This window comes from Oncorhynchus tshawytscha, linkage group LG13 (genome assembly GCF_018296145.1).
Source record: "Oncorhynchus tshawytscha isolate Ot180627B linkage group LG13, Otsh_v2.0, whole genome shotgun sequence".
Classification (NCBI taxonomy): domain Eukaryota; kingdom Metazoa; phylum Chordata; class Actinopteri; order Salmoniformes; family Salmonidae; genus Oncorhynchus; species Oncorhynchus tshawytscha.
The window spans coordinates 52,724,825-52,752,011 of record NC_056441.1 but is presented as its reverse complement, the minus strand read 5'-3'; the positions used below and the strand labels follow the sequence as shown (position 1 = coordinate 52,752,011).

Genomic DNA, 27,187 nt, shown 5'->3' with positions numbered 1-27,187 from the left:
AGTTACATGTCCTCTCACACCCACGGTTAAGATCATGTCCTGAGTTCTGTGATCAAGCCTAATTACTTATATTTAAAATAGAAAATGATATGCGTTGGCTACGTTTTTATGCTTTTTATAGTGGAACTTATGAAAAACCATCTTCACTGTTTCTTCCTTGTTAAAACAAGTAATAAACAACTACATTGTAGATGCTCCAAGAGGTTAAAGGTATTAGATCTAGGGCACCTGCACACAGAAACGAGGAGACATCAGGAGCATCTTAACACACATTCACCATCACTGATGTTCTACTCTGGGTTGTTGGGCCACACAAGCTAAAGGCTAACAAATGTTTCTCCGTGTATTTACAGTTTTACAACAACCTGAAGGTATACACAGAAATGATGACAATAACCAAATGTTCTTCAGCTTTTTAAATATCTGAAGATAAACAATTCATGACGATGCAATTATAATTCGTTATGACAACACAAGCAAGTATTTTTAGATTGCTTATCTTTGGGAAAATGCATTAGCTTTGTAAAGACGTATTACGGTGATACAGTGTTTACTGTACTCAGGTGAGATCAGTAATTAGAAACTTTATCAACACAATCTCTAGAGCTTGCAGCAACCAATTTCTAGACACTGCTATTGTTTCATTTATCACTGTCAAGCTAGAACCAATGCTTTGCTTATTCATGGTTTTTGCCGTATTTCTATGTGCTGCTTTTTACCTTATAACTTGTGTTCTGCTTATGAGACACAATAGCACACACACACGACACACACACACACGCGCGCACACACACACACACACACACACACACACACACACACACACACACACACACACACACACACACACACACACACACACACACACAGTGCATTTGGGAAGAATTCAGACCCCTTGACTTTTTCCACATTTTGTTACATTACAGGCTTACTCTGAAATGGATTAAATTGTTTTTTTTTCTTCATCAATCTACACACAATACCCCATAATGACAAAGCAAAAACAGGTTATTAGAAATGTTTGCAAATTTATTTAAAAAAATGTAAATATCACATTTACATAATTATTCAGACCCACAGCATGATGCTGCCACCACCATGCTTCACTGTAGGGATGGTGCTAGGTTTTCTCCAGACGTGACGCTTGGCATTCAGGCCAAAGTGTTAAATCTTGGTTTCATCAGACCAGAGAATCTTGTTTCTCATGGTCTGAGAGTCCTTTAGGTGCCCTTTGGTAAACTCCAAGCGGGCTGTCAAGTGCCTTTTTACTGAGGAGTGGCATCCGTCTGGCCACTCTACCATGAAGGCCTGATTGGTGGAGTGCTGCAGAGATGGTTGTCCTTCTGGAATTGTCCTGTCTCTGAGCTCTACGGACAATTCCTTTTACCTCATGGCTTGGTTTTTGCTCTGACATGCATTGTAAACTGTTAAATCTTATATAGACAGGTAGGTGTTTGTCTTTCCAATTCATGTCCAATCAATTGAATTTACCACACGGTGACTCCAATCAAGTTGTAGAAACATCTCAAGAATGATCAATGGAAACAGGATGCACCTGAGCTCAATTTCGAGTCTCATAGCAAAGGGTTTGAATACTTATGGAAATAATGTATTTCTGTTTTAGATTTTGATACATTTGAAAACATTTCCTTAAACCTGTTTTCACTTTGTCTATATGGGGTATTGTGTGTAGATTGATGAGGGAAAATAATAATTTAATACATTTTAGAATAAAGCTGTAACGTAACAAAATGTGGAAAAGGGGAAGGGGTCTGAATACTTTTGGAATGCACTGAATTCAAAAGTAATCAAAATAGAAAAAATACTAATTATGAGCTACAGTCAAGGCAAAACAAATGTTTTATGGGTGAGTATTAGAATGTTTGGAGAGAGACAGACTGAAAGACAGACAGACAAACAGCGAGCCGATTGATAGTGGAATTGATGGATGGTTGCATGTATATACTGTATGTGTGTGTGAGTTTATGAATGTGTCTCCATTTGTATGAATGTGTTTGTTTGTCTGCTACAGAACAACACCTTATATAATATACAGTCTCACTTCTCCTGCCACCCACCCACACTAAAGGTCTGTTCAGCTCATTCAATCTCCACCAGCAAGGAAGTGACATAGGAAATGCATTTACGAGAGTGGCAAACTGAATGTAATGCTACATTTACTTTAGACGACAGCTGGTGCAGGGTGCAAAATCAGGCTACGCACCACAGAGGTGTACCAGATTGATATTGTGGTGATTTTCCATCAATTCCTTCAAAGTGGCAAAATACAAAAAGGTCTCTTTGGCTAGAGTCTTCTGAATGGCTGGAGGTGGCACATCCCAGCAAGCAGAGAACATCCTGAGAACATTTGGTGACGTTGCCATTAGGTCCCTTAAGGGTGTCGGTGCAATGTGACCCACTGACTTTCTGAAAAGGTTCTAGGAACATTAAAGTTCCCAGGATGTCATAGAGGACCATGTCAGGACCTTTTTAGGACGTTCTTAGGATTTTCCCTTTACTATTCTTTAGGATGTTGCGTGATGGTCCCAAGTGAACATTCTCTAACCAACCTTTTTCCAGTCCCCGGTTTGTCCAAAGGACATTTTTTTGACCATCTTGGGACGTTGTGTCATGGTCCCTTGGAGGTTTGTCTAGTTCCCGGTTTGTCCCAAGGACGTTTTTAGGACATTCTTAGGACGTTGTGTAATGGTCCCCTGGAGGTTTTTGTCATGTAATGGTCCCTGTTGTCCCAAATCATTATAAGTAAAGTCATTAAATGGTATGGGGGGTTTTAAGTTATACGCTGTTCAGCTAAAATAGTGTAAAAATCTTGAATCAATGACAATATGTCAATACCTTTGACATGATCACTTAGGGTTGACTACACATGCCACAACGTCCTGACTCAACCTGGGATTTGAACTCACAACTTCTGGATTTGGGGTATGCTGCACTGCAAAGACTGTAGAATCCCCCACAGAGTCATTACCAATAATATTGGTTTATTCAGATCCTCATTAGCTTTCGCCAAAACAGCAGCTATTCTTCCAGGGGTCCACACAAAAGCATAAAACACAACAAGTAAAAAAACACAGTCAAAACAGTCACAGAAATGTTGATTTTCTCTTGCGACCAAAAAATAAATAAAAAAAATGTCACATTCTGTTGTAAGTGCAAAATTGTCTTCTGTAGTTGTCATTAGGAAGTAAATATGAACGCATTTATATTATAGTCAATGGGTAATGTTACAGTAGGTGAAAAACATAGTTGACATTTTACAACTAAGTACTTCTCTGCAAAATAGTGCCATCTGAACTATTATTTTATTTATCAGTTAATCTGACTATTCTCTCATTGATTTGATTTACTTATTTCAGCTATTTGAGTTTGGGAATTCTGTATAGTTGTCTAATGTTGGTGGGGCATATTATTAGGTTTTAATGTTACTCCTGCATCACTATGATAAACATAACAGGTTTTCTTTAATGTATTTGTAAACTGAGATTTACCTTGAAGTGTAATGTGTCGGAATAGGCCTGCTAGAGGTGAAATCAGTCAATGTTACAGACATTGTGGCATAGCAGGACAATTGTAATGCCGTGAACCAAGGCAATGAATTCAAATCCCAGGTGAGGACTGTAGTCATGTATGTAAGTTGAAAACACTGTATGTTAAAAGCACTGTTAGTATTGGTGTCCCTAGCATTGCCATAAGACAAAAAGCAGTTAACTTCTTGAGTGTAGGGGGCAGAATTTTTGTTTTTGGCTAAAAAAACGTACCCATTTGAAACTGCCTATTACTCAGGCCCGGAAACTAGAATATGCATATAATTGTCAGATTAGGATAGAAAACACTCAAGTTACCAAAACTGTCAAAATATTGTCTGTGAGTAAAACAGAACTGATTTTGCAGGTGAAAACCTGAGTAAAATCAAACCAGGAAGTGCTGTTTTTCCTGAAAGCTCTCTGTTCCATTGAATGCCTTGCCTCCATTTTAAAGGGATATCAACCAGATTCCTTTTCCTATGGCTTCCTCAAGGTGTCAACAGTCTTTAGACATAGTTTCAGGCTTTTATTTTGAAAAATGAGCGAGTAAAATAACATCGCGTCAGTGGATAGCTGGGTGTTCGCAGAGTTTTGCTTGCGCAACAGAGTGGGGCAGCCATTGTCTCTCCCTCTCCTATTGAAAAAGCGACAGTCCCGGTTGATATATTATCAATTATATATTTTAAAAACAACCTGAGGATTGATTATCAAAAATGTTTGACACGTTTCTGTGGACATTATGAATACTATTTGGAATTTTCGTCTGCGATGTCGTGACCGCTCGAGCCTGTGGATTTCTGAACATAACGCGCCAAACAAATGGAGGTATTTTGGATATAAAAATAATCTTTATGGAACAAAAGGAACATTTATTGTGTAACTGGGAGTCTCGTGTGTGCAAACATCCGAAGATCATCAAAGGTAAGCGATTTAATCTATTGCTTTTCTGACTTTCGTGACCAATCTACTTGGCTGCTAGTGTTTAATATTTTGTCTACTGAGAGAGAGATGTTCTTACATAAACGCTTGTTATGCTTTCGCCGAAAAGATGTATTGAAATCTGACACCATGTGGATTAACAACAAGCTAAACTGTGTTTAGCTATATTGCACTTGTGATTTCAAGAAAATTAAATATTTTTAGTAATTTAATTTGGCGCGCTGCAATTCAGCGGGTGTTGATGAAAATGATGGGTGCACCAAGAAGTTAATGGATCAGTGGTTAAACAATCACGGCCTTGATGGGCTTGGCAAAAGTTACAAGAGGTGATGTGTATGAAACTAAGGTGCGAGTGCCTTGGTAAAATGTTTTTATTTTTTGGGAAAATGTTTCTTCTGTGACCATCAGATGACGCCCCCGGGACAACCTAGAAACTAGACAAAAACCTCCAGGGGACCCTGACACAACGTCCCAAGAATATCATAAAAACGTCCTCTGGGACATCCCCGTGACACACCAGGAACTTGACAAAACTTTCAGGGGACCATGACACAACGTCCTGACCACTTTAGGCGAACATTTCGTGACGTCTTAATAACAACAAATTTTTGTTTGGAGGGATGCCACGTCAGTATGCTGCGGGCAATTGTCACTATAAATGAGCAGGGAAGTGCCCCAGAGCTAGGATAAAATCCACTTCGAAGAGCAGAAAAATCCATCTCAAGTAATGACCTCAGTCTTATCAGCAAAGCCACTGCCATATCTGATTGGTATAAAGGGCCCGTTTCATTACATACAGTCTCAAAGTCCAATGCATACCATATAACAGGAGCAGCATGAGGGATTACCTTGCAGATAAACAATTTCTCAGCCATTCCCAAGACGAAGCCACAGAACTACACTGCCTTCCAGATCGTGCCTGAAATTGGACCAACCAATCAGCTACTATGTCTCCAAAGCCAAAGTCATGTCACTTCGAGAAAGTGAACCATGTAGGACCTACAGTGGCTTGCGAAAGTTTTCACCCCCCCTGGCATTTTTCCTATTTTGCTGCCTTACAACCTGGAATTAAAATGGATTTTTGGGGGGTTTGTATCATTTGATTTACACAACATGCCTACCACTTTGAAGATGCAAAATATTTTTTATTGTGAAACAAAAATAAACAAGGCAATAAAAAAGAAGAACTTGAGCATGCATAACTATTTAACCCATTCCAAAGTCAATACAAGACTGCAAGTCTCTTGGGGTATGTCTCTATAAGCTTGGCACATCTAGCCACTGGGATGTTTGCCCATTTTTAAGGGCAAAACTGTTCCAGCTCCATCAAGTTTGATGGGTTCGCTGGTGTACAGCAATCTTGAAGTCATACCACAGATTCTCAATTGGATTGAGTTCTGGGCTTTGACTAGGCCATCCCAAGACATTTTAAATATGTCCCCTTAAACCACTCAAGTGTTGCTTTAGCAGTATGCTTAGGATCATTGACCTGCTGGAAGGTGAACTTCTGTCCCAGTCTCAAATCTCTGGGAGACTGAAACAGATTTCCCTCAAGAATTTCCATGTATTTAGCGCCAGCCATCATTCTTTCAATTCTGACCAGTTTCCCTGTTCCGGCTGATGAAAAACATCCCCACAGCATGATGCTGCCACCACCATGCTTCACTGTGGGGGTGGTGTTCTCGGGGTGATGAGAGGTGTCGGGTTTGCGCCAGACAACGTCTGCGTAGCGTTTTCCTTGATGACCAAAAAGCTCAATTTTAGTCTCATCTGACCAGAGTACCTTCTTCCATATGTTTGGGAAGTCTCCCAAATGCTTTTTGGCAAACACCAAATGTGTTTGCTTATTTTCTCATTAATTAAGCAATGTTTTTTTCTGGACAATCTTCCGTAAAGCACAGCTCTGTGGAGCTTTGCAGCTCCTTAAGGGTTATTTTTGGTCTCTTTTGCCTCTCTGTATGTAATTAATGCCTCCTTGCCTGGTCCCTGAGTTTTGGTGGGCGGCCCTCTCTTGGCAGGTTTGTTGTGGTGCCATATTCTTTCTATTTTTTAATAATGGATTTAATGGTGCTCCGTGGGATGTTCAAAGTTTTGGATATTTTTTTATAACCCAACCCTGATCTGTACTTCTCCACAACTTTGTCCCTGACCTGTTTGTAGAGCTCCTTGATCTTTATGGTGCCGCTTCCTTAGTGGTGCCCCTTGCTTAGTGGTGTTGTGGACTCTGGGGCCTTTCAAAACAGGTGTGTATATACTGAGATCATGTGACAGATCATGTAACACTTAGATTGCACACCGGTGGACTTTATTTAACTTATTATGTGACTTCTGAACGTCATTGGTTGCACCAGATCTTATTTAAATGAGAACACGTTCTCAGTCAACTTACCTGGTAAAATAACGGATAAATAAATAAATAAATAAAATTTAGGGGCTTCATAGCAAAGGGGGTGAATACATATCCAAGGACCTCTTTTCCGTTAATTTTTTTGTTATTTTTATGTTCCATTTTCTTCTCATTCACTTCACCAATTTGGACTATTTTGTGTATGTCCATTACATGAAATCCAAATAAAAATCCATTTAAATTACAGATTGTAATGCAACAAAATAGGAATAACGCCAAGGGGGATGAATACTTTTGCAAGGCACTGTATCTTGAGCTCGAAAAGGAATTGTCCCGCGATCCTTCCAGCATAATGTGTGCATTCTTCCACATATAGTGTGCCTCAACACATAGTAGGTAAAACCGCTTTACTTCTTCAGTGGGGCGAATCGATAACCACTTGTCCCCCTTTCTCTCTCTCTTTCCTTCTTCCATCTTCTCCTTACCCAACATGAATAAAAAGTAAGTGTGTTCATTGACTCGTGTTCATTGCGCATGAGTCGTCTCACGCTCGCAGCAATTTTTGGGGGCTGATGGTGACAGGGTTGATGAGCAATGGGGACGTGAGAGAGAGAGGGGGGTGGGATTGTTGACAGCTCTGACATGAGGAACAATGAAAGCAAACAAGAGAGGATGAAGAAAAAATAATAATCTGATTGAATGTGTTATTTACCTCTTGAAAGGGAAACAAAAGTGGAAGCTTTCGAGACCGGGGGAGGATGCTGTTAAGGGAAGATTTAATTGCCTTTGAAAAAGGGAGATGGAGAGAAAGAAGGATGGGAGAAATAGAGAAGGCGTGATGAGAAAGAGTGATGTGCTGGTGGTGCAATCAAAGTTTTTATTCCAAATAACCTCCCTCTTCAGTTCCTTGTGAAGGGTCATGTCGAGCTGAGATGTAGCCCTGACAATGAGGGCAACTGGGATTGTTTTTCATTTGAGGGTACATAAGAATTGATTTTTTACGGAGGAGTGGGGAGGGGATTTGGGGGAATATGGAACAAAACCCTTGACCAAAGGAGGATAGCTTTGGCAGACAGTCTAGCGATTTGCAAGGGTAGATTGAATGTTAAATTGTTTACTACTCTGAAAACATTATCAATCTGTTTTTTTCCCTTTTAATGGGTTCACATACTCTTATGTATGCAGTTGTTTTTTGTTTCCTTTCCTTTCATTTAGTTTTTTATATAACAGGCTTCCTATTCATCTTTTTTTGTTGTTGAGACATACAGAAATCAATTTGTGGTCTTGGGAGGACAACAAAAAATGTACTTTCTTGACCTTGGCTCTACGCATGCAGAGCCCCAAAATCATACAGTGTCTGCCAAAGTTGCTCTCGTCTGTAATTCCTGATATGCTTCTCCTGAGATTGTTGCATTTTGTTTTACCACACAATATGTATCCAGGGTAAAGAGTGTAACTTGACGGTAACTTATCATCTTTATTGCTCCAGGGGAGAGATTCCTGAAACATAAATCGAACACTTGCCATGTATGTAGTGCAATACACACACATGTAAATACTGGATGATTCATATTCCCAACATAGGAGACCTACTGTAGTAGTGACTAACCAAAGTACATTGATTTTCAATCGCTTGCATGCATTGGTCAAAACTGTATGTGGACCAAACTGTGAATAATTTCTTTGCTTTCACATAAAAATGCATCCAATGACCACATTCTTTGAAATCCATGACCTTTTTTCTCATTCATACTCCACCACCTGCAAAACTATATAGTTGCAGCACATGTTTTCAAATGCAAACACACTGTTTCCAAAACTGTTAAAAACACATTCAAAACAGAATGATGGCAAATGTATTGCATTTCTGCTGTAACCAGATTGAAACATATAGAACATTTTAGCAGAATATTTAATCATTCCAAACACAGCTGATTGCAATTTCAGCTGAAAGCCGACCCAAGTGTCCTGTTTTTAGTCTCTTTAACAAACAGACAAAAGAGGATGGCTTTGGAATGATTTATTTTGGAAACATGGATCAAGGAAGACCGGTTGGTGGGGAAAGTAGAGTGGCAGGGAGAGGGAGACTGCGTGGAGGACAAAGGAGAGGAAGACCAAGAGCGGTGGTCTCTGATGAGATAAGGGCCACAATTATTGACCATGTTGTAAACCATGGTCTCTCTTTGACAGAGGCCAGTTGAAGGGTGCAACCAAATCTGCAGCGTTCAACAGTTGCATCAATAGTACAAATTTTCCGGCAAAACAACAGGTGAGATGTGCATCCTTCAATGATAATTGAACTACATATTACAGTACAATACAGTATGTTCACATTTTTACAAATATTATCAGATGCGCAGGAAATTGCCATTGTTGACATGGTAATTGGCAACAATGCAAGAAAACTGTGGGAAGTTCGGTACAGAGTGCTGGCAGACACTATCACTTTTGGGAATGTGAATATGGTCAGCACAATGACACTTGACAGAGTCCTAGTACCCTTTGAGAGAAACAGTGAATGTGTGAAAGAACTCTGGTATCAATATGTCTGTTCAATAACCAAACAGGGTTCATACACAGCTATGCATAATGTAAAGCACTGTAAAACTGTGGATTTACTGTATTTTAGAGAGGAATGGAGATGGAAGCCAGGCAAACTGCACATACATTCATCTTTGTGGGTGAAGCTGGATTCAACCTGGCAAAAACAAACCGCAGGGGAAGAAATGTGATTGGACAGAGAGCAACCGTGGATGCCCCAGGCCAGAGAGGAGCTAACATCACAATGTGTGCAGCACCGTCCAATGATGGTTTGCTGTTACACAAACCACTCATTGGCCACTACAATACAGAGAGGCTCAGTTATTGTCTGGATGACCTGCATAATTAACTTGTGCCAGTGGAGGAGAGGGGGGCAAGAAACTCCCCTCTCCTGTCACAGTCACAGACTGGTTTGCTGCACATCCCAGGATGTCAGTACTGTTCCTGCCGCCATACCCCACCTTCCTAAACCCCATAGGGGAGTTTTTCTCTGCGTGGAGGTGGAAGGTTTATGACCACCATTGACATGACCAGATGTCCTTACAGGATGCCATGAATGCGGGGTGCAGAGACACTTCTCCTGAAGACTGCCAGGGTTGAATTAGACATTCCAGAAGATACTATCCAAGATGAATCACCAGAGAAGACATAAGATGTGATGTTGATGAGAACTTGTGGCCAAATGCAGGAGAGAGGGAGAACTAGAACCCTCACAGTACTCTACAGTATGAGTGATTAGGGTTGCAGGGTAGCATTCCAGAGGGACATCAGAGACTGTAACGTTCTTTGCTTCATGGAAACATGGCTCACTCGAGAGACGCTAACGGAATCGCGCCGACAGAAACAAATATCTTTCTGGTAAGAAGAGGGGCGGCGGCGTATGCCTTATGATTAACGAGACGTGGTGTGACCACAATATCGGAACTCAAGTCCTTCTGTTCACCTGACTTTGAATTCCTCACAATCAAATGTCGTCCGCATTATCTACCAAGGGAATTCTCTTCGATTATAATCACAGACGTATATATTCCCCCCCAAGCAGACACATCGTTGGCCCTGAACTAACTTTATTTGACTCTTTGCAAACTGGAATCCACATATCCTGAGGCTGCGTTCATTATAGCTGGGGATTTTAACAAGGCTAATCTGAAAACAAGACCCCCTAAATTGTATCAGCATATTGAATGCGCAACCAGGGCTGGTAAAACCTTGGATCATTGCTATTCTAACTTCCGCGACACATATAAAGACCTCCCCCGCCCTCCTTTCGGAAAAGCTGACCATGACTCCGTTTTGTTGCTCCCTGCCTACAGACAGAAACTAAAACAAGAAGCTCCCGCGCTCAGGTCTGTTCAACGCTGGTCCGACCAATCTGATTCCACGCTTCAAGACTGCTTCGATCACGTGGACTGGGATATGTTCCGCATTGCGTCCAACAACAACATTGACGAACACGCTGATTCGGTGAGCGAGTTCATTAGAAAGTGCATTGATGATGTCATTCCCATAGCAAAGATTAAAACATTCCCAAACCTGAAACCTTGGATTGATGGCAGCATTCATGTGAAACTGAAAGCGCGAACCACTGCTTTTAACTAGTTGGATATAGGGGGCGCTCTTTTAATTTTTGGATGAAAAACGTTCCCGTTTTAAACAAGATATTTTGTCACTAAAAGATGCTCGACTATGCATATAATTGACAGCTTTGGAAAGAAAACACTCTGACGTTTCCAAAACTGCAAAGATATTGCCTGTGAGTGCCACAGAACTGATGTTACAGGCGAAACCCAGATAAAAATCCAATCAGGAAGTGCCGCATTTTTTTAAACAGCCTCATGCCAATGACTCCTTATATGGCTGTGAAGGAGCTAGGAGTCAGCTTACGTTTTCCACGTTTTCCCCAAGGTGTCTACAACATTGTGACGTCTTTTTAGGCATTTCCATTGGAGAATGGCTGTAAGAGACCATATAGGGCGAGTGTTCGCATGGTGTCTCCCGGAGAAAACCTTGCGTAAAATACTGAGGTAGCCATTTTTCCAATCGTTTCTTATGAGAAACCAACTGCCTCGACGGATATATTATCGAATACATATGTTAAAAACACCTTGAGGATGGATCCTAAACAACGTTTGCCGTGTTTCTGTCGATATTATGGAGCAAATTTTGAAAAAAGTTTGCCGTTATAGTTGTAGCATTTTAGGGTCGATTTCTCAGCCAAGCATGATGAACAAACGGGAGCTATTTCGCCTACAAAAATATTCTTTTTGGAAAAAAGGAACATTTGCTATCTAACTGGGAGTCTCCTGAGTGAAAGAATCTGAAGTTCTTCAAAGGTAAATGATTTGATTTGGTTGCTTTTCTTATTTTCGTGAAAATGTTGCCTGCTGCCAGCAGAGCTAGCATAGCATTATGCCATGATAAACTTACACAAATGCTTGTCTAGCATTGGCTGTAACGCATATTTTGAAAATCTGAGATGACAGTGTTGTTAACAAAAGGCTAAGCTTGTGTTTGAATATATTTATTTCATTTCATTTGCGATTTTCATGAATAGGAAAAGTTGAGTTATCATAATGCGCTTGAGGCTATGATTATGGGATTGCTCGTCGCTAGAGGTTAACCAGGGAAAGGTAACCGGAAACATGACCGAATACAAACAGTGTAGCTATTCCCTCCGAAAGGCAATCAAACAAGCTAAGTGTCAGTATAGAGACAAAGTAGAGTCACAATTCAATGGCTCAGACACAAGAGGTATGTGGCAGGGTCTACAGTCAATCACGGATTACAAAAAAAAAACAGCCCCGTCACGGACCAGGATGTCTTGTTCCCAGGCAGACAAAATGATTTTTTTGCCGCTTTGAGGACAATACAGTGCCACTGACACGGCCCGCAACCAAAACGTGCGGACTCTCCTTCACTGCAGCCGACGTGAGGAAAACATTTAAACGTGTTAACCCTCGCAAGGCTGCAGGCCCAGACGGCATCCCAAGCCGCGTCCTCAGAGCATGCGCAGACCAGCTGGCTGGTGTGTTTACGGACATATTCATTCAATCAATCCTTATCCCAGTCTGCTGTTCCCACATGCTTCAAGAGGGCCACCATTGTCCCTGTTCCCAAGAAAGCTAAGGTAACTGAGCTAAACGACTACCGCCCCGTAGCACTCACTTCCGTCATCATGAAGTGCTTTGAGAGACTAGTCAAGGACCATATCACCTCCACCCTACCTGACACCCTGGACCCACTCCAATTTGCTTACCACCCAAATAGGTCCACAGACGATGCAATCTCAACCACACTGCACACTGCCCTAACCCATCTGGACAAGAGGAATACCTATGTGAGAATGCTGTTCATCGACTACAGCTCAGCATTTAACACCCTAGTACCCTCCAAACTCGTCATCAAGCTCGAGACCCTGGGTCTCGACCCCGCCCTGTGCAACTGTGTACTGGACTTCCTGGCGGGCCGCCCCAGGTGGTGAAGGTAGGTAACAACATCTCCACCCCACAAAGGGCCCCACAAAGGTGTGTTCTGATCCATCTCCTGTACTCCCTGTTCACCCATGACTGCGTGGCCATGCACGCCTCCAAATCAATCATCAAGTTTGCGGACGACACTACAGTGATAGGCTTGATTACCAACAACGACGAGACGGCCTACAGGGAGGAAGTGAGGGCCCTTGGAGTGTGGTGTCAGGAAAATAACCTCACACTCAACGTCAACAAAACAAAGGAGATGATTGTGGACTTTAGGAAACAGCAGAGGGAGCACCCCCCTATCCACATCGAGGGGACAGTAGTGGAGAGGGTAGTAAGTTTTAAGTTCCTCAGTGTACACATCACGGACAAACTGAATTGGTCCACCCACACAGACAGCGTTGTGAAGAAGGCACAGCAGCGCCTCTCAAACCTCAGGTGGCAGAAGACATTCGGCTTGTCACCAAAAGCACTCACAAACTGCCACAGATGCACAATCGAGAGCATCCTGTCGGGCTGTATCACCGCCTGGTACAGCAACTGCTCCGCCCACAACCGTAAGGCTCTCCAGAGGGTAGTGAGGTCTGCACAACGCATCACCGGGGGCAAACTACCTGCCCTCCAGGACACCTACACCACCCGATGTCACAGGAAGGCCATAAAGATCATCAAGGACAACAACCACCTGAGCCACTGCCTGTTCACCCCGCTATCATCCAGAAGGCGAGGTCAGTACAGGTGCATCAAAGCAGGGACCGAGAGACCAAAAAAACAGCTTCTATCTCAAGGCCATCAGACTGTTAAACAGCCACCACCAACATTGATAACTTTAATAATGGGAATTGATGGAAATTGATGGAAAATGTATCACTAGCCATTTTAAACAATGCTATTTAATATAATGTTTACATACCCTACATTACTCATCTCATATGTATATACTGTACTCGATACCATCTACTGCATCCTGCCTATGCCGTTCTGTACCATCACTCATTCATATATCTTTATGTACATATTCTTTATCCCTTTACACTTGTGTGTGTAAGGTAGTCGTTTTGGAATTGTTAGGTTAGATTACTCGTTGGTTATTACTGCATTGTCGGAACTAGAAGCACAAGCATTTCGCTACACTCGCATTAACATCTGCTAACCTTGTGTATGTGACAAATACATTTGATTTGATTATACTACACATGTTGTTGAGAACTAGAACCCTCACAGTACTCTACAGTATGAGTGATTATTCTACACATGTTGATGAGAACTAGAACCCTAACAGTACTCTACAGTATGAGTGATTATACTACACATGTTGATGAGAACTAGAACCCTCACAGTACTCTACAGTATGAGTGATTATACTACACATGTTAGTGAGAACTAGAACCCTCACAGTAATGTACAGTATGAGTGATTATACTATACATGTCACGACTTCCGCCGAGGTTGGCTCCCCTGCCTGTTCGGGCAGTGCTCGGCGCTCGTCGTCACCGGCCTACTAGCCGCCACCGATCCCTTTTTCCTTTTTCTATTTGTTTTGTCTTATTAGTTGCCCCTGTGTCCTATTGTGTTTGCCTGATGGGCGTCCTTTTTTAAGGCTAGTAAACCCGGCCTTGTTTTGTGTGGGATTATTCTTGTGTTACGTGTTGTGTTGTTGGGTGTGTTCGTGCTCCGAACTGGGTACCCTGTGTTTTGGGTTGGTCCGTAATTTTCGTGCCCTGTTTTTGGGCATTGTATTTTGGTGCCACATTAAAGTGCACTTCTCCCTTGGAACTCTCCGCTCTCTGCGCCTGATTCTTACCTCACACACCTAGTCCCGCGTGACAATACATGTTGTTGATGCTTTTTGTTGTTGTAATTATTATTGCAGCCCTGGAATTTCAGGAATTTGTTATTTGTTTCAACTTTTTATTTTTCACAAGTAAATTACCACATGCAAATATATAGAAAAAATAAAGGCTATTGAAGCAAATTGCTGCATTTATTATTCATTCTTGTTACATATATTTTAGTACAGTCAGTAAAGTGAAAAGGTGTTATTCTTATTCTATAATGTGAAAAATCATTCAAACTTCAAAGAGTTCATCATTTATGTAATGCTCCCTGTTGTTGGTGTTTTTTAGGTCAGTGTGTTATGAGTGATAATGTACGCTTTCTGAGTGAGAATTGTTGCCAGTGTTCACGTCGAACGAGCTTATTCTGAGACATGTATGAGGTGTTTTTGGTGGTCTGAGTGAGTTTTGGAGGTGAGATGAACTGTTTGGACAAGATGCATGTTGTTAATGCAGACTGTGTGAAGGGTTTTGAAAAAGTGGCTTCAATATTGACCGATGCTTGTTAGCAATTGGAGAAAAAAAACTGTAAGAGGAGTAGACACATGGCAAATATCATGATTAACTCATTCTAGCAACTGATTGAAAACTCTGAGCTATTATAACCCTCTGCGTGTCTCCACAGCCTTGGTACACCCCACATTGATGTGTTGTCGACTCCCCATGTGCCAGGATCTCAAGAGTGAGTTAGTTAGTCCACAACAGGTAACATAACTACTGAATATCTACCTGCAGAGACAGTTCTCCTCCAGAGTTGCAGCTCCATTGAATCTAAAGGGCAGCCTGACTTCTATTCTGAAATTGTTTTGCAGGGTGGCCTACATAGCTCTATCTGTGTGCTGTGTGCTGTTGCTGGGCAGGGGGAGCCATTTTCCTCAGGTTCCAGTACATGATGGGAAACAGTGGTTGGCGCCAGACAGTGTCAGTGCCCAGTAGCAATCTAATCACTCCAGTCTCAGCAGGGAGCTCAGCCACCACAGCCACTCTGGATGGACTCAGCCTGCAGGTAGTAAAAGCCTGCTTTACCCCACCCATTACCTGATCAATGAGTGCTAAGGTTCAGGAAAGAGAAGGAAAGTGTGTGTGTGTGTGTGTGTGTGTGTGTGTGTGTGTGTGTGTGTGTGTGTGTGTGTGTGTGTGTGACATGGGAGTGCAATGCTGAGCTGAGAGGATGGGGAGGGAGGAGATGGGAAATGGGAGTGTGTTTTTAAGTAAAATATATTTTCCATCAGGTATTGATCAGGTGATAAATTGAAGCAATTAATGGTTGAATCAAGTTTGCTGAGCCACCGTTATTCTCTCCTCACAACACTCAACGCACGATGCATTGCAGAGCCTCATATGAAAAAATTAACGAGGGTCCCTTTCATTGGGAATAGATCAAGTGCAGAATTACAAGAGGGGTGCAGTTCTCCCACTCCAAAGACTCAAGGCTCACACCTACTGGTTATGTTGTGTTCTCTCTGACACATGGACTACTCTTTGGCCCTAAGAGAAAAATAGGGCTAGGAGAAGACATATGCCTTATATGTGAGAGAGAGGGTGAGAAAGAGAGAGGTAGAGAGATAGTTAGAGGTAGAGAGAGAGAGAGAGAGAGAGAGAGAACGATAGAGGGAGAGAGAGAGGGTGTGTGTGTGTGATGGCGTGCATGCTTGCTTCTCTCTATTCAGCTCATCTCCTTTTTATTGAATTAAAAAAGCAGATGTAGTAAAAAGTTGATTTTAATTACCCTGGGCATTATTTCACTGGACTGCTATTCAGAGGTATTAAAATTATCCACAGTAATTAGCCAGCAGAGTAAATTGATATGTAAGATATTAAATCAATGATAATTTCATAGTGAGCACATTATATGTGAAATGGCTGTAGTGCAAGTCTGCTAGCTAGATTAATAAGATTCATTTTTTTTTAGGTGTGGGATAAAGTTTCATTTATGCCACAAACTATAATGCCACAAAACCCAGAGCTTTGCCAATAAACTCTTTTTCATCCAATACCCTTTATCCTTTCGTTTCGGATTTGAAATGATCTGAGAATCTCAAGAATGGGGCAATATCAGTCCTGGGAGACACAAATGAGTAATTAGCACTTGACAGGCTGCGGGTCATGTCAAAGTGTTGACGAAGTGACGTTAGAAAATGAATGGTTTCTGAGATGTGAGCGAGAAGCTCAGAATTCTCAGTCACTCTCTCTCCTGTCCTCAATCTCAGGCTATTTGAATGTATTGTGCCTTTGGATATTGAAGCAGGAATGAGCAATGGATATGCCATTACATTTCCTTGTCACCGAGATGAGATTGAAAACTGCATTCCGACACACACAGGAAGAATATGACGCACTCTGAAGCAAAGCTAGAATGATGTGAGTGGAACTAACATTAACTACAAATGTGATCAGAATGTTATTAAACAGGGGGGTATCAATTTACGATGACACTGTTCTTGCAGTAAAATGTCAAAATCGCCCTCTAGTGGCCTCATGGGTGGAATGTCATACTTTCATAATTAACCCTTTGACACGCACGAACACACGGTTGTGATCATTCCACAGTAGTCCCTGCAGCGTACGCTCAAACCAGTGTGCTTAGAACACTTATTTAGAACCTCCAGTTACGATTGACACAACAGTCTGCGTTTGAGCTGGCCACACAGTTTTTTCACAGAGACAGATTTTGCACACAGTCTTTACAACGTTATGCCCTCAATGTGAGCAACTTATTTTTGATCTGACAGATGTGACAACCAGAATTTACGTGACAACCAGAATGCATTGTACTGTATGATGTCAACAAACATGGCGTCACACATATCTGGCAATTAGCTTCACTTTAACTATTTGTTTTACACAAATCATATGTGTCCATTAAAATCTATGCAAGAATTGGAATGCATGATTTGTCACCAGTACTTGAAAAGATGTAAATAAAACAGTAAATGCATTATGCTCCATACATACATTTGGTGTGTTACAGTAGAAATGGCAACACGACATACAGAAACTATAATGATAAAAATAAAAATGTTAAACTTGTATTTAACTTGGCAAGTCATGATAGCTTAATAAGATACTTACTTTGATAGGAATGCACTCATGTCCAAAGTTATTATTAGTTGTGAAGGCAATGTGGGCGCCTGCTGGAAAATGTTCAGGGAAGGAAAAAGTTTGTGCTCGGGCTCTCGTCGAAGAGAGAAGTTTGTCCTGCTCAGTGAAATGGGCTACTTCTACAGGAATTTATGAGGGGATGGAACGCCCCTCAATTTAAAATGTTGTTAGAAAATAAAACTTGCTAGAAAATTATTTGAAATTGACAAGTTGAAACAGCCTACAAATAATTAGCAGGCAGCGTGCCTTGGTTTGAGGGCAGCGTAGGTTAACTTTCCTGTTGCTCAACAATTTGATTTTAGAACGGTGAATGCATTCTGACAGCACACGGATAAAAGACACGCTGTGGCGACCATGAGAGATACTTGGAACTCAGAGAAAATCGGTAGTCTATGTCAAATGATTGTGTTATATTTCAGTCTTGATGTATATAAAGTGTAATATTGGGATGCAAACTCAAAATATAATACATTTAAACTACATCTGACATGGTACAAGTGTCTTCTTTTTTTAAGCCCATAACCATATGTGTGAGGTGTATACTTTTGTTTCAAAGCAGATTTGTTTAAGACTACCAAGAAACACTCTGTATGACCCTGATTTAGCCCACTGCAGTAAAATGATGAAATAAGGGAGAAGCAAATAATCTAAGGCATGAATAGAACCTTGAGGTCCAGAGACTGGCACGTTAGCAAGAAAGCTAGCTCTTTTGGGTGAGTGGTAATTGTGCTTATCAACGCCACAGTCATTACAATACAATGGGGTTAGTGTGTAATGTTAATGCAGTATGAAAAACTTAACCATCTCTGGTTACTATGCTGCTGTAGCTGGCAAACAGCACACATCTGTCTGCGCATACATATGCATACACACGAGATATTCAATAATCCAGTCGTTTTTGGAAGGCCTAATATATTTTGTTCTGGCTGAAATGAGACTTCATGGCTAATTGCTTCTCTTTCCAGGTGTCTGCTCCTACATGACTGGGCCACTGTGCTATTAAACAGGCTCATTAAAACCTCATGTAGTATCAAACCTCTCTCCACCTGGACGTGATCGCCTTCGGCTGCTCATCTCCAGACCTTTGCCATTATACAGTACATTTGGGAAGTTGCGGCCTTATTCTAAAATGGATGAAATCGTTTTTTTTCTACACACAATACCCCATAATGACAAAGCAAAAACAGGTTTTAAGAAGTTTGCAAAAAAATTTTTTAACACTGAAATATAACATTTACATAAGTATTCAGATCTTTTACTCAGTACTTTGTTGAAGCACATTTGGTAGCGATTACAGCCTTGAGTCTTCCCAGGTATGACACTACATGCTTGGTACACCTGTATTTGGGGAGTTTCTCCAGTTCTTCTCTGCAGATCCTCTCAAGCTGTCTCAGGTTGGACGGAGAGAGTTGCTGCACAACTATTTTCAGGTCTCTCCAGAGATGCTCGATCGGGTTCAAGTCCGGGCTCTGGCCACTCAAGGACATTCAGAGATTTGTCCCGAAGCCACTCCTGCATTGTCTTGGCTGTGTGCTTAGTGTCGTTGTCCTGTTGGAAGGTCAACATTCTCCCCAGTCTGAGTCCTGAATGCACTGGAGCAGATTTTCATCAAGGATCTCTCTGTACTTTGCTCCGTTCAACTTTCCCTTGATCCTGGTCTCCCAGTCCCTGCCACTGACAAACATCTCCACAGCATGATGCTGCAATCACCATGCTTCACCGTAGGGAAGGTGTCAGGTTTCCTACAGACATGTCGCTTCACAATTAGGCCAAAGACTTCAATCTTGGATTCATCAGACCAGAAAATCTGAGAGTCCTTTAGGTGCCTTTTTGAAAACTCCAAGTGGGCTGTCATGTGCCTTTTACTGAGACGGCCTGATTGGTGGAGTGCTGCAGAGATGGTGTCCTTCTGGAAGGTTCTTCCATCTCCACAAAGGAACTCTAGACCTCTGTCAGAGTGACAATCGGGTTCTTGGTCACCTCTTTGACCAAGGCCCTTCTTCCCCGATTGCTCAGTTTGGCCATTCGTCAGCTCTAGGAAGAGTCTTGGTGGTTCCAAATTCTTCCATTTAAGAGTGATGGAGGCCACTGTGTTCTTTGGGACCTTCAATTCTGCAGACATTGTTTGGTACCCTTCCTCAGATTTGTGCATCGACACAATCCTGTCCCGGAGCTCTACGGACAATCCCTTCAACCTCATGGCTTTTGCTTTGACATGCACAGTCCACTGTGGGACCTGATATACACAGGTGTTTGCCTTTCCAAATCATGTCCCATAAATAGAATTTACCACAGGTGGACTCGAAACAGGTTCGCTTTGTCATTTTGGGTTATTGTGTGTAGATTGGTGAGAAATAAAAAATATTGAATACATTTGAAAATAAGGTAATGGAACATAATGTGGAAAAAGTCAAGGGGTATGAATACTTTCCCGAATGCACTGTAAAGTATGTAGAGGCAGGCACGACTATTGCAGGTGTGCACTCCCCTCACATGGAACACACATTCATGTTTTATTAGTCTGAGAACAAATTTGATTGCACAATAAATCCTGGCCATGTTTCCAAACAATCAAAGCAAACACATTCCACATAAGAAAACACTGTGATGAGGTATAACGGGGATTAAACAATGCAGGGTACCACAGCGCTCCTCTACTGTCCACAATGGACGAAGTACCTCTCCAGTTTCATAGCCACATATTGATGAAAGCCATTGACCGGAAAAAGGAGTCAATTTGCCTAACTGGTGCCTTAGGCCAGCACTATACTGCAGCGTTAAGGATCTGTATATTGGACCTGCGGCTATAGTCTCTAGACTAGTCTGTGTTAGTGGGTCTAACTGGTATCCTTGGAGATCATGGCCATGATGGTCTGCTGGGGTAGGATGAGGGTCAGGAGGAGGATCACTGACCTTCATCCTGCAGGCTCTCACAGGGGAAGCGAGAGGAGAAAATGGGGTGTCCTCTTGTTCATTAGCCAGAGTAGCCATTTGTCCACATCTTGGCGTAATAGTGAGACTACCTCCCGGGCCGCTGGAGCCCTGCTGATGGATGGCGGCGGTTGAGAATGGAAGCATCAATCAGGTCTATAGGGCCCTATCATGGTCCCATCGTCCTCCCACTAGGCCGACACTGAGTGACACCCCAGGGACGGCCCTACCTCGTCCCCGGCAACCATTTGTTTTGTCTTGACCTGGCTCTAAGTGGGAGGATGGAGCATGGAGAACCAAGCAACGTCGGACTAAGAGCACCTTAGAAAATGGTTGACAGAGGAAGCACGGGAGAGGACTGCTTATTGCTTATAGTACATGCATGGTCAAGTAGACACATTGGTAAAAGATTATCTCACACATTACACATTTTTGATCTCGCATTGATCCTCGTTTAACTAAGCGCCCTTGTCACAAAAGAAGACGAAAGCAGTTTAGATTGAACTGCACATCAACCTTTCATCAACCAACCAGTAGGGACTTGACAATCCATGTATTTCCATTGACTATTTCTGAGTAATTTCTAATGGATAACGAGGCTGTTAGCCAGCAATAAAGGCAGACAGCTCAAGAGAGTATTATCCTCCACATTAATCTCCCCTCTGCAGATCTTAGACACCTCTATTGCCTCTGGTGGAAATATGATCTGGAGGGTTATGCCCGCTGTTGTGATTTACGAGCTGGAGGGAAAGGTAATCATGACCTCTCTTCCACACCCAGTGTCTTGTCTCCTCGCTGATTACTCTCTGATGTACAATTTCAGCAATGATCGTGTTATTGTTTTGATTTCTTGCCATCGAGAATCTCCTTTAACCAGGGGTGACCGACCCGTCATTGCATTCACCTTTAGATCAACAGCATATTTACTGAGTACTTTCACTGTTGCCAGCTCATATCATCACAAAGCACACCTTTGTAATGGATGCAACACCATTATTTTCTGTAATGATGTCAACCATGGCCTATTTCAGAATGCATAAAACTAAGCTTGTCGGCTCCAGACACTGACTAATGTGGGTCGTAACCCACGCTACGGGAGAGTATGGGTATGTGTGCACATTGACGCTTAGAGCTTAGTGTTTAAAAAAAAACTCAGTCCCACTTTAAACAAACAACTACTGTATTCATAACGGTTTTGGAGCCGGAGCTGCCGTGTCACATTTTATACAGCGAGACAAACATACATTATTTGTGAAGAATATGTCATGAGTCATGCTCTCTAAATCCTTTATAACTAGCTGTTTGTTTAAGTTATGACCAAATGCTCCAACCTCTCCTATATTGTACATTAAGGGGAAAGAAAGAGGGAAGGAGGATGGTCGAGGTGAAACTGATGGCTGAGCTCGGCAGCCATGCTCAGTAAGAGTGAGGGTGGAATCAATGGTGGAGGAGACTACTGAGGGTCAGTGGGCAGCTAGATCACAACAGAACAGCCAGCAGCCCTGAGGAGGTATTGAGGGCCTGCCAGCTCACTGAGAAAGGCTAGCAAGGCCTCGCTGCATGTGGATCAAACCGTCATCAAAAGGGGATTAGGACCAAAGCTGTGGTGGTGATGGCATCACACCTTAATTCACATATGATTGTAGACCTGATGGACAGACAGTTCAATTAATCCATAAGTTATACCATATTCAAGGACATACTGAATATCTGAGAGTAAGCCTTTGTTTGAAAGCAAAACATTATACATACTGTATAATTTCATTACACATTTGTTATAGAATTTATTTCCATTAAGCAATTGCAGCGCACCACTCTAACCAATCATGAGGCAAAAATAAATATACTGAACAAACAATGATACAGAAACTCTTTTCCCATCTGCATTGGGATTTCCAGCAAATGTAACCTACACATCATTACTAGTTAATGACCTCACAATTATGCATGTATAGTTTTTATAGGGCAGCAGTTAGCCTAGCGGTTAGTGTGTAGGGCCAGTAATGGAAAGGCCCCTGGTTTGAATACCTGAACTGACAAAGTGAAAATCTGTCGATGTGCCCTTGAGCAAGGCACTTAACCCTAATTTGCTCCAGGGGCGCCGTACTACTATGGCTGTAAAACAACACATTTCACTGCACCTATCCGGTGCCACCCCATAGATTTTGGTTTACGCATTCATTTCATGCCTATTGCGGATGGGAAATGCCACCCTTTCTGCATAAGTTCTGCCCACATCTGAAGAAACACAGCCCACGTTGCACTGAACAAAAACCATAAGAGTTCATCAACTCGACTAGGCTACTGAGTGGGGCCCGTACATTTCCTCTATAACAGTCCCAAAAGAGGATTACACTGGCCCAAAACAATGAGAAAAGAAACCCTAGCCAATTACAACAGTACAGTATGGGCTGCAGCCGCAATGCTGTAGATTTGAGGTTCACACAGAGTCTATTTTTATCTTAATGCTGACAGCAACCATCCCACTGTTCATACAACGGTGATCGAGATAATTGGGTGCCATTTATCCACGGTCTCTCTCAAAGACTTAGACATTTTCCCCAGTGATGCCTTATAGAGCAATGATGGTAGCAACAGAATGCAATCTATACATTTTCTCTCCTTGCAATTCCCCATTTCAAATCTGGATAGCGCCCCAGCATGGGGACACTCTTTACAGGAGTTGAATCAGAGTGCGACATTTACAAACCCCAAAAGAAGGGAGGAAACTTAAACAAGTGAGTGCAGCTATTTCAGGTTTATTTCCATGTGGGGTAGTTCCGACCAGTTATTTAACATGTGCCTAGTCTTCAGCTTTGACGGAATGAAGGGAAGGCTGGGAGAATCTCCCTTGAGCTATCGCTGAGTGTGTATTGTGTTTGACAGCTTGCTGGATGCCAGACTCTATGGATCAAAGCAGGCTGTAACAGTGAAGCTAATCCATTACAACCTGATCTGCCTCACATAAAAGCAAGACTTGGGCCCTGTTAGGTCCCTACCTTCTCACTGACTCCAACTTCACAGCTGCCTCAAATGGTATCAGACACAACAGGACTGCACAGCTCTCACTTATCACACTGTGGGATAGTCAAGTGCATGAACCATTGTTGAGTTGGACTGGGGAGGTGTGGTCTTGACTGGGGAGGGAACGAAGAGAGAGAGCGGATCCATACGACTCAGAATGTCTATTCTACCATAATGGGCTACTATGTTCTAATTCTCACCCTACTGACAGAGAGCCCGCTCTGGGCAAGGCACAGAACACCAGACAGCCTGGAGTAGCCAGGTACAAATGCATTTTGGTTGGCACCAGCCATGTCCACCTAATCCCACCCATGGGCTACTGGTTGGAACAAACACACACACAACAGACACACATACAAGCCCACAAACAAACACACATGCACACGCATACATGTGCACACACACACACTGCTAGAAATGTGTCAACATGTTTCTTTCTGAGCTACAGCAATACATAAACAATAACCTAGACTGAAACAAACACACAAACAAACACACACACACACACAGTTCAGTCCCTCCCCAAGGAGGCACAAACTCTAACACCAGGCAGCAAAAAGCGGTCTTCAGCTATTGACTAGTCGAAAAAGGCATCTGGGCTTTTTATGAGGTTTACAATGAAACCTGCAGTTTGCACAAATTAGGCCAAAATGAAATCATAGACCATATGAATGAAAAAAAAAACAAGTTTAATTGTTTTATTATAGGCCTATCTTGTGTCTATTAGTCTACAGGGTCTGAATATTATTGAGAGTCTTTCAAATTCAGTTCACCATAGTCATCCTCTACGCCACATACAAACCCATCCACATTTGGCACTAGAATAGGCCACCACAGGTGCTCGCTGGCCTAGAGGCAAGGCTGTCACAATGCAGACTAAAATGCTAATTAGTGCACGTTAGACACACGTCATATTTCAGAAAGGCTATCAGATTTGTGTCAGATTTGACCTTCGAATTGAACAACGCCCTAATCGCTGATGCATGAAGATGGGTGATTTAGCTGTGTTTTAATGACATTGTAGCCTAGCTAGAAGCATACTCACTACATGTCGTACATGAGAGTATGTAGGCTAGGTGCTGAGTGGCTTTGTGTCTGTGTGTGAGGCCGTCTCTGTGAGAATAAGTGTGTGGGTGTGAAGTGATATAAAGTAGAGCACCTTCTAATGTTCCATATGACCGTTATCGTTGCACACACATCGCCTCAGTCACTGTTATCTTTTATCTCTCGTTAGTTTATGCAGCAGATAACGAATATACTAATGACTATTCATTTGATCATGATGCAGCGTAAAATACATTATATCAGCGCCCTCCAGCTCTCAAAACCGTGAAGTTTCAAGGATACCGTTTCGGGAGCTGTCCATTGCACTGAGAGTCAGTACATACAGCCAATCCGTCTAGTGAATTCAACGTTAACGTTGAGAGAGCTGGCCATGGTGCTGAAAAGTATCACCCAGCCACTTCGGCCAGCAGAAAACAGTGCTAGTTCTGATTTCAGTGTAGCCTTACCAACCACATTCCTTGCTGTTTCTTTCGCCCCCAATCAGTATTGTGCAGGACTATATAGCTATTCACTGCAAGAATGTTGATGACACAGAAGCAAATTAAATACCCCTAAAATCCGTCCTCATTCCAACAGAGCTAACGCATTCCAGTGTGGTCAGAATTGCAGGCAGCTCTGGCAACCACCAAGCACAAATTTCGTAAATGACACCAATTAGGCCTGTTTTAGTGTTTCTCTCACTTTTGTATACAATTGAGATTGCATGAAATATGTTGCATTGATAACGTAAATATGCTATACAAAACACACATTAACATACTTATGCATTATTGGTTAGAGTGGAAAACACTCATTCGTGCACAAACAGGCTATATTTAATCAAATGAATGTCAAATATTAGAATGCATATGTTGGCACAATGATGGCGTTGCAGACTATCATCAGCAGGGCATGTCGGTAATTCTTCAACTAATAAAAATGCAGCAACGTTCAAGGAGGGCTGTTCTCGTGCGAAATTGCATCCCAAGTCGCAGAAACCGACGTCTAATGGTCGAACACATTTTAAATAGGATTAATGCATGATCGATTAGCCTACCTTTTTGGTTTGAGCCCTCTCTCCGGTCCCTCAAAGTCGAAAGATCCCGCTGTCGTTACGCACGGTGCCTGGCGATCAGCGTCCAACTTTGCGCTTCTGTCCTCACACAGAGGGATCCGCTCTTGCCCAGGGTGAAACTGAGGCGGCGGAGGGTTGCTCTATAGCAGCGCCAGTCGGGCAGCGCAGGGAAATGTCTGAGCTCGAAAAGACGCACACCCAGACAGGAGACAAGCTTCAGGTACCGCCAACGGTCACAGGTATAGCAAACACTTACTGGAAAACACACAGGAATAACACATCTATAATTGAAATACTGGAAGGCTACTACTATAAGGTGGTTTTAGTCAATCTCTTCGGTTTCATCTGTGCTGGGTAGCAATGCCTCTTCCCACCTTTGTTGCAATGCACAATGTCATTGACTAACATGCTGATCACATTTATCCATTGGTCCCTGGCACGACGTTATTTTGAAACTGATGTTTTCCGTTCCCCCAAATATCCAAGAAATCATACAACTGTTAGAAACACACTCCAGTGAATTGAAACAGACCGTACGTTTATCCAAAAACAATCACTCGTGCATTTTGGAGAAAGATTATGCAGTAACCTTTAACTTTGTCCAAAATACAAGGTGCAGGCGTGTCCAGGGTTGCTCCAAAATCCATAGCTGGGTTCCTACAACCTCCTACAAACCCAACATTTTTTATCCATCTATTGAAAATAAAACAATAGCCTATCATGTGAAGGAATATCCTTTATCAAGGAATTACAGAGCTGTAGCTTGATATACGTCTCAATTAGGCTATTGGGTGAATGACAAACGACGGTGAATGATTTACTCGACAATTCGCCCGGATGGCTTCTGTGGATCACCCCTAGGTGAGCGAGCGGGTGGAGATGCAATCTCAGCTCGAGACTTGCAGCGGCACGCCCAGTCCGATGTCCTCCTTCCTCAATCCCTCCAGCGAATATTTTCCGCGTCGCTCTCTGTAGGCCTACTTTCTGATCAAGAAAGTAGCTTGCAGAGAGAAACTCATCTTATCCACCTCCATGTCTTCATGCGAAAACCTTGAATTTAGTTAAAAGATCTGTTGCATTGTGCCTCGTTGGGAATGTCATGTAATAGGTTTCACTAAAACATCAGATGCAGTGAGGGAGGGAAACGGAGCTGTGCACAGGAGGGAGGGAGCGATGCACTCACTGGTGTCTATGCACTTGTGAATTTAAATGCATTAAATTCAGCTTTTTAATGTGTAGCCTTAATAATGATCTCAGTCCCGAATGATTATAAATCATGATGTTTCCTTGGTCCTTGTAGGCCCTCCCTAAAACTTGATTCTGATTAT

General features: G+C 42.3%; 1 protein-coding gene across 1 annotated transcript in view; it reads right to left on the bottom strand.

Annotated features, from left to right (window-relative positions):
- Positions 1-26,948, bottom strand: part of LOC112265109 (leucine-rich repeat and fibronectin type III domain-containing protein 1-like protein) — a 141,776-nt gene extending 114,828 nt beyond the window's left edge. The window contains exon 1 of the mRNA XM_024442155.2: positions 25,842-26,948. The gene's annotated coding sequence lies outside the window, so the exon portion shown is untranslated. The remainder of the gene's footprint in view (positions 1-25,841) is intronic.
- Positions 26,949-27,187: the final 239 nt, after the last annotated feature.